General features: G+C 45.1%; 1 pseudogene; it reads right to left on the minus strand.

Annotated features, from left to right (window-relative positions):
- Window positions 1-5,220: 5,220 nt before the first annotated feature.
- Window positions 5,221-8,002, minus strand: LOC134401090 (zinc finger protein 135-like; annotated as a pseudogene).
- Window positions 8,003-8,311: the final 309 nt, after the last annotated feature.

Below are 8,311 nucleotides of genomic sequence, written 5' to 3' on the forward strand. Positions count from 1 at the left end.
AGGCCCCCTGAAGAAAGCACCAGCACCAGCATCAGCCAGAACTTCATTTTCAGCCCTTGCCTTTTTGTGGAGGTTTGCCGTGTTTGCCAAATGCTCAAGTTTCAACCAAGAAATAAAAATGTACAAAACCATCAGATCCATAAAAAGCCAACAGAGTCCGCTATCAAGGTTCCTTCTTCCAGCCACTGCAAAACACAGACCTTGGTCTCTTCATTGGCTGCACTGCATCTCCCAACAGTTTCTTCAGCACCCACCCAGACCAGGGGGGCACGTCCTCATTCAATAGCCACCAGCCATCATAGAATAGTAGTATAAGGGCATTGAGTCAAACCCACTGTTCAATGCAGGAATCCACATTAAAGTATGCCTGACAGATGGCTGCCCAGCTGCTTACTAAATGCTTCTAGGGTGGGAAAGACCACAACCTCCCTAGGTAATTCGTTCCATTGTCGTATTGCTCTAACAGTCAGGAAGTTTTTCCTGATGTCCAGCTGGAATCAAGCTTCCTGTAATTTGAGTCCATTATTCTGTGTCTCACACTCTGGGATGATTGAGAAGAGATCCTGGCCTTCCTCTGTGTGACAACATTTCACGTACTTGAAGAGTGCTATCTTGTCTCCCATCAGTCTTCTTTTCTCCAGGCTAAACACGCCCAGTTCTTTCAGTCTCTCCTCATAGGGCTTTGTTTCCAGACCCCTCATCATCCTTGTTGCCCTCCTCTGAACCCTCTCCAGATTGTCTGCATCCTTCTTGAAGTGTGGTGCCCAGAACTGGACACAATACTCAAGATGAGGCCTAACCAGGGCCAAATACAGGGGACAATTCCAAGATCCTTCTCACTTGTAGTAATGCTGAGCCAAGTATCCCCCATCTTCTAACTGTGCATTTGGTTTCCTTTTCCTAGATGTAGAACTTGGCATTTATCCCTATTAAATTTCATTCTGTTGTTTTCAGCCCAGCACTCCAGCCTATCAAGATCACTTTGGAGTTTGTTTCTGTCTTCCAGGGTAGTAGCTATCCCACCCAATTTGGTGTCATCTGCAAATTTGATCAGCGTTCCCTGCACCTCCTCGTCCAAGTCATTAATAAAAATGTTGAAGAGCACTGGGCCCAGGACTGAGCCCTGCAGTACCCCACTCGTTACCTCCCCACCCCAGTTTGAGAAGGTACCATTGAAAGGCACTCTTTGAGTCCGATTCTGTAGCCAACTGTGGATCCACCTAATTGTTGTTCCATCTAGCCCACCTTTATCTAGTTTGTTAATCAGAATATCATGGGGCACTTTGTCAAAAGGTTTTCTAAAGTCAAGATATATGACGTCCACAGCATTCCCACACTCCACAAGGAAGGTTACCCAATCAAAAAATGAGATCAAATTAGACTGGCAGTATTTGTTCTTAGCAAATCCATGCTGGCTTCTAATGATCACTGCACTGTTTTCAAGGTGCTTACAGATCGACTTCTTTATAATCTGCTCCAAAAATTTCCCAGGGATGGATGTCAGACTAAATGGCCTATAGTTCCCAGGTGCCTCCTTTTTGCCCCCTTTGAAGACAGGGACTACGTTAGCCCGCCTCCAGTCCTCCAATACTTCACCCATCCTCCATGATTTCACAAAGATAATAGACAGTGGTTCTAAGAGTTCTTCTGCTAGCTCCTTCATTACTCTACGGCCAGATCTACACTACTGCTTTAAAGCGCTTTATAACAGTTTTGAAAATGGTACATGGCATGTGTCCTGGGCCCCAACAGTTGTCAAAACTGTTATAAAGCACTTTAAAGCTGTAGTGTAGATCCTGCCTAAGATGCAGTTCATCGGGCCCTGGAGATCTGAACTCATTCAAAGAAATTAGATGGTTGTTTATCAATCTCAGGCTGCAATCCTGTCTCTTCGGTTTGTACTTCATGGTTGCCAGAAGACTGAGCCAAATTAGGAATTGAGTACTTTGGCCTTTTCTTTGTCATCTGTTATCATTTTGCCATCCTCATTGAGTAGTTGAACCACCATTTCTTTCCTCTTTTACTATGCACATACCTGAAGAAAGCTTTTTTGTTGCTTTTAGCATCCCTCACTAGCTTCAGCTCATTCTCAGCTTTAGCCTTCCTGATGCCATTCCTGCATTTATGTGCTACCTGTCTGTAGTTTTCTTTTGTAGCCTGGGGGCTGTCTTCACGGCGCCGGCTTGGCACTTCCTTTCTCTTCAACCCCATGATTTTCCTCTTCTGGGGTGGCATCAGGTAATCCTGCCGCCAAGGAGGAAGTGTATGGTTTGTGGGCGGCTATCCAGATCTTGGTGCCACCCCCCCTTCCTGGTGGAAGGCAATGAATTGTTGGTCGCCTTCCACCAGGCTCTGCCCCCGGGTTAATCCCAGATTGTCCGCAGAGCGACATTACACAGCAGAAGCACCATGTTGACATCACTTCATTTGAAAAAGTCATAGTAAATCCCCGACTATTTCAAAAGAACATTGTGGAGAAGCCCCTCATTGGCTGTGAAGCTGTGATTGTATCATCTGACACAGCACAGATTCACAGCCACTGTGGGGCTTTCTCTGTGTATAGATAGCCCCCTGGGGTGGATCTACACTAGTGCTTATTACATTTTTTCCTACCACTGGAAACATTTTAATTTGAGTCGTTTTTAAACGTCACGGGGCACACTCCAGTAATGTCGTGTTACTAACCTTTTGCTTTCCCGGTATTCATTGATTAGAGCAGGACACACTGTTTGTTTTATCGCTGTAGCTTGTGCTTCCTCTTTGTCGCTGGTCTCTTTGCTCTGTCCACTTCCTGATCTCCTGGCTTCGCCTCCCCCCCCCCCCCCGGTTGATTTGTTATGATTTTTTTAATGGAAATTAAACAAATGCTTACAATTGTGTCAGTTTTAAAGATAAAGAGTTCAAAATTGGCACAGTAGCAGGTCTTAATGAGGGCTTTCAGCATACTAAATTTGAATCAGATTGGGTCATCCATTGATTTGTTATGATTGGAGCTTATAGTGCACTAGTTTTAGGTGCCGAAAGGAAGTATCCACGCCCCCAGGAAAGTGACTGGCTGACAATCAGCCATTCAAAAGTCAGTGAGATACAACTATTACGATGTAAGGGGGCACATAGGAACACTTGCAACGCTATTTAAACATCACAACGGAAGAAATACAACGGAAGAAGGAAGGGAAATACAACAACGATAAAACGTAAGAACCATAGCGTCATGTGACCCAATAAGTTATCACAACCCTCCCTTAACATTTTAAACCATTAGGGTAGATCCCACCCTGGTCTTCCTTCCACTTCCTATATGTGTCCTTTTTGTTTTCAGGTCTTCTCTAAGCTTTTTTCTTTATTGGAATTCTTTGTAATTGCGCCTTTAAAATTTCCTTTTTTAGAAACTCCCACCCATTTTTGACTACTTTTCTCATTATGGTCACTTGCCATTGGATCTTACTTATCATAGTTCTGAGTTTATTAAAATCAGCTTTCCTAAAATCCAGAGTACGTATATGGCTACACTCAGCTTTTGCTTCCTTTAAAATCAAGAACTCAAGTATGACGTGGTCACTTTCCCCTGGAGTTCCTGTAACAGCCACTTTATCTACTAAGGAATGATCAGTATGGAAAATCTCCTAGTCATAAAAAACAAGAACCCAGGAAGCAAGCATTTTCAACTAGCTCTAGAAAAAAGTGACCATGAGTGTACATTATTTCTTTATTATTAGAATTTATATCTAATAATAAAGCTCAATTATAAGAGCAACATGCATATTTATTTATTCAAAGTATTTTTGACAACTTTCCAGGCAGTGTCTTTCCAAAGTGGCCTACAGCAAATATGAACAATCACAACAAATCTGAATTTCAATAATACAGCACAATTTAAAATCTCAAGTTACCAATATACAAAATTTCAGAAACAACCAACAGTTCCTACAATTAATAAGCTAGTTAAAACAGATTCAAGCCAAAACAATGGCAATTTATAAGGCAACACACCAGCAGTATAATCTGTAAAATAATATCCATGTTTCTTTATTTCAGGTTGCAAATAATTTAAAAAGCTAAAAGCAGCAGTCTTAGAAACAAGAATTTGGATGCAGAGTAAGCTTAACAGATGAAGCAAGGGCAACATCAAAGACCAGCAAGGTTGGGCACCTACCTACTGATGACCCACAGCCTGCCAGAGGGCCCACTGCTATCCCAAAATACTGCACCAGTTTCCTATTTCTCTATGGGAGAAGTGCCAGGTAGCAAGCAGCCAAATAAGCAGAGCACAAGAGAACTGCTGGCTCCTCTAAACACGCTCCCGTCAAGAAATGAGAGCTCACCCCAGAAGCCCTTGTAATAATTGCATGTGTCTCTGCAGTGAAGAGATATTTCCTAAAATACCACTGGAACCTCTGGGGTGATTGAAGATTTTCTAGCTTGGGACATCTAGAGGGACTGGAGCAGCAACCCTCTTGTGTTCCAAGACGTTCAAGTGAGGTTCTTCTTGGTGGCCTCCAAGGATCTCTGCCAAGGGGAAATGGGATCTTGCCTCAGAGAACTCTGCAAGACAGCAAGGTCACATTTCCTGCTGGCAGGATGACCTGGAAAAGGCAAAGCCACAACTCGTTCGCTGACTTTTTATCCTCATCAGCACCAACTAAGCTAAAGGGTGTTTGTCTTTCCCAGTGGAAAATGGCTCAGGAGTCCTTGCAATGACATGTTGATGTTGCTTGAAAGGAGCTGAGCAGCAATTCTTTCATGATCCGCTCCTTCTAACATACCTTCAATTTGGGCTGGGGGTGGGCAGGGAGCAAGTGCTCACACCGTGTAGCGAGCCCAGATGTAGAGGGAGTAAACCCTTTTTGAAACAGAGCTCCAATGGGGAAGTGCGGGTGTCTGTGAAAGGTAGACCAAATAGAGGATGAGGGAGAGAAAAGTGTGTAAGGGAGCCATGATTTGGAGTCCGGAAGGGGGTGGGGAGAAGAAAGAAAAGGTGATAGCGTACTCAAGGGCCCACAAAAGCTGCAGCTGACCATGAGATGTAGAGTTTTACTTTATAGTTCCATCCTTGCAAATTTATTTATTAAATTTATATAGCGCCCCATAGCCAAAGCTCTCAGGGCAGTTTACAAAAGTTAAAAATAGTAAATATTAAAAAAAATTAAAACCATTTGTAACATAAAAACAACAGTATCTATTTAAAAACAACAGTTGCTTTCCAACCTCTGAGAACTTCTATGGCTTCTGCTTTGTGTGAATTCTTTGATGTTTCGTAAGGTGGCTGCTCTGACTGAAGCTCTTTCTGCACTCCAGGCATTCATAGGGCTTCTCCCCTGTGTGAATTCTTCGATGTTGATTAAGGTGGTTGCTCTGACCGAAGCTCTTTCCGCACTCCAGGCATTCATAGGGCTTCTCCCCTGTGTGAATTCTTCGATGTTGATTAAGGTGGCTGCTCTGACTGAAACTCTTTCTGCACTCTAGGCATTTGTAGGTCTTCTCCCCTGTGTGAATTTTTTGATGTTGATTAAGGTGGCCCCTCTGACTGAAGCTCTTTCTGCACTCTAGGCATTTGTAGGGCTTCTCCCCTGTGTGAGTCCTTTGATGTTTCTTACAATCTGTGCTGTGAGCAAAGCTCTTTCCGCACGCTACGCATTGATAGGCCTTCTCCCCTGTGTGAAACCTTTAATGTTTCTTACAATCTGTGCTTTGAGCAAAGCTCTTTCCGCACTCTAGGCATTGATAGGGCTTCTCCCCTGTGTGAGTTCTTTGATGCAGCTTAAGGTGTGTGCTGTGAGCAAAGCTCTTTCCGCACTCTAGGCATTTGTAGGGCTTCTCCCCTGTGTGAATTCTTTGATGTTGATTAAGGTGGCCACTCGGACCAAAGCTCTTTCTGCACTCTAGGCATTTGTAGGGCTCCTCCCCTGTATGAATTCTTTGATGTTGCTTACACTGTGTGCTGCGGGCAAAGCTCTTTCCGCACTCTAGGCATTTGTAGGGCTTCACCCCTGTGTGAGTCCTTTGATGTTTTTTACAATCTGTGCTGTGAGCAAAGCTCTTTCCGCACTCTAGGCATTGATAGGGCTTCTCCCCTGTATGAATTCTTTGATGCAGCTTAAGGTGTGTGCTGCGAGCAAATTTCTTTCTGCACTCTAGGCATTCAAAGGGCTTTTCACCTGAGTGTATTCTTCGATGTCGGTTAGGATAACCTCCCTTGTGGACTGTGGGAATGCTGTGGACATCATATATCTTGACTTCAGCAAAGCTTTTGACAAAGTACCACATGACATTCTGATTAACAAACTAGCTAAAAGTGGGCTAGATGGAACAACTATTAGGTGGAGTCACAGTTGGATACAGAATCAGACTCAAAGAGTACTTATCAACGGAACCTTCTCAAACTGGGGAGAGGCAACAAGTGGGGTGCCGCAGGGCTCGGTCCTGGGCCCAGTGCTCTTCAACATTTTTATTAATGATTTGGACAAGGAGGTGTAGGGAACGCTGATCAAATTTGCAGATGACACAAAATTGGGTGGGATAGCTAATACCCTGGAAGACAGAAACAAACTTCAAAGTGATCTTGATAGGCTGGAGTGCTGGGCTGAAAACAACAGAATGAAATAAATGCCAAGTTCTACATTTAGGAAATAGAAACCAAATGCACAGTTGCAAGATGGGGGACACTTGGCTCAGCAATACCACAAACGAGAAAGATCTTGGAATTGTTGTAGATCGCAAGCTGAATATGAGCCAACAGTGTGATATGGCTGCAAGAAAGGCAAATGCTATTCTGGGCTGCATTAACAGAAGTATAGCTTCCAAATCACGTGAGGTACTGGTTCCTCTCTATTCGGCCCTGGTTAGGCCTCATCTAGAGTATTGTGTCCAGTTCTGGGCTCCACAATTCAAGAAGGATGCAGACAAGCTGGAGTGTGTTCAGAGGAGGGCAACCAGGATGATCAGGGGTCTGGAAATAAAGCCCTATGAAGAGAGACTGAAAGAACTGGGCATGTTTAGCCTGGAGAAGAGAAGATTGAGGGGAGACATGATAGCACTCTTCAAATACTTAAAAGGTTGTCACACAGAGGAGGGCCAGGATCTCTTCTCCATCCTCCCAGAGTGCAGGACACGGAATAACGGGCTCAAGTTAAAGGAAGCCAGATTCCGGCTGGACATCAGGAAAAACTTCCTGACTGTTAGAGCAGTACGACAATGGAATCAGTTACCTAGGGAGGTTGTGGGCTCTCCCACACTAGAGGCATTCAAGAGGCAGCTGGACAAGCATCTTTCAGGGATGCTTTAGGGTGGATTCCTGCATTGAGCACGGGGTTGGACTAGATGGCCTTGTAGGCCCCTTCCAACTCTGCTATTCTATGATTCTATGATTCTATGATAAGTTCTGAGTTGGAACTGAATTGCTTTTCACCCTCCAAGCATTTTAATCTTCTGTCTTCTGTGTGAAACCGTTGACATTTGGTAAGGTGATACCAAATATACTGAGAGCTTTTCCTCTGTGTCTTCCCACCGTGGGATTCCTATTACTTCATTCAAAAAGATCTTCACTTTTCTTTTTCTGGTGCCTGCCAGTTTTGTTGCTGATCGTGCAATGACCCAGAGAAGCCAGGATCCCACGTATATCCTCCATAACTTCCTTGTGCAGAGTCCTTTGGCTTGGGTCCAGCAGAACCCACTCCTCCTCCGAGAAATGAACAGACACCTCCTCAAAGGTCACCAGACCCTGCCCAGGCTGTGCAGAAACCGCTTCCACTCCACCACCAAGCGAAGGAGGCCTAGAAGGATCTCCCAGGATCAGTACACTCTCTCTGTGGGTCTTTCCACTCCCCAGTGAGGAGGGTCCTCCGTCACCCTCCTGCAAGATCCACTCATCCAGCGGCCTCTGTGTGGAGCCTGACAGACCTTTCTCTGCCTCAAGGAAATCTGTGGGTGCTTTGGTGAACTTCTCCTGCACCTGCTTCTTGTCCTCTGCCTGGCTCAGGAGGAAGCATTCTGCCAGGGCCATCGCCTGGGAACTGGTCTCTGCTCCACATTCTCTGACCCAGCTCTCCATCTCCGGGGGCAGGACAGCAAGGAACTTCTCTAGCACCACCAGGTCCAGCATCTGAGCTTTCGTTTTCCTCTCTGGTTTCAGCCACTGGCAGCAAAAGTGGTGAACTCGGCAGCAAACCTCTTGGGGGCCCTCGTCCTCCTGGTAGCAGAAGTCCCTGAAGCGCTGGCACTCAGGGTCTGTGCTGGTGTTGCTTCCCAGCTGGTTCTCCTGATCTCTTCTTTCCCAGTGCTCTGCACTGCTCCCTTCCTGGATGATACACGA

Source organism: Elgaria multicarinata, chromosome 1, assembly GCF_023053635.1.
Source record: "Elgaria multicarinata webbii isolate HBS135686 ecotype San Diego chromosome 1, rElgMul1.1.pri, whole genome shotgun sequence".
NCBI lineage: Eukaryota > Metazoa > Chordata > Lepidosauria > Squamata > Anguidae > Elgaria > Elgaria multicarinata.